Source organism: Sinocyclocheilus grahami, unplaced genomic scaffold (genome assembly GCF_001515645.1).
Source record: "Sinocyclocheilus grahami isolate Dianchi unplaced genomic scaffold, SAMN03320097.WGS_v1.1 scaffold917.1, whole genome shotgun sequence".
NCBI lineage: Eukaryota > Metazoa > Chordata > Actinopteri > Cypriniformes > Cyprinidae > Sinocyclocheilus > Sinocyclocheilus grahami.
The window spans coordinates 3,823-4,171 of NW_015506096.1; the positions used below are offsets into that span (position 1 = coordinate 3,823).

General features: G+C 54.4%; 1 protein-coding gene across 1 annotated transcript in view; it reads left to right on the top strand.

The window, feature by feature from the left end:
- Positions 1-349, top strand: part of LOC107564229 (probable G-protein coupled receptor 153) — a gene marked incomplete at its 5' end in the record, with an annotated part of 46,912 nt that overhangs the window by 3,230 nt on the left and 43,333 nt on the right. The window lies entirely within an intron of this gene.

The window sequence follows — 349 nt, forward strand, 5'->3', positions numbered from 1 at the left end:
GGGTTACGATCAATCTTGGACCTGCGTGTCTTGAACCGGGCCCTTCACCGGTTACCGTTCAAGATGTTGACGCAGGAACGCATCTTCGGGTGCATCCGTCCCTGAGATTGGTTTGCAGCAGTCGACCTGAAGGACGCGTACTTCATGTGTCGACCCTTCTGCACCACAGACCATTGCTGTGGTTTGCGTCCGAAGGACGAGCATATCAGTACGAGGTCCTGCCCTCCAGGCTGTCCCTGTTGCCCCGTGTCTTCACGTAAGTTATGGAGGTACCCCTTGTTCCCTTGAGAGTACAGAGCATTCACATTCTCAACTACCTCGACGAAGCAGTCTCGGGATCAGTTGTGCA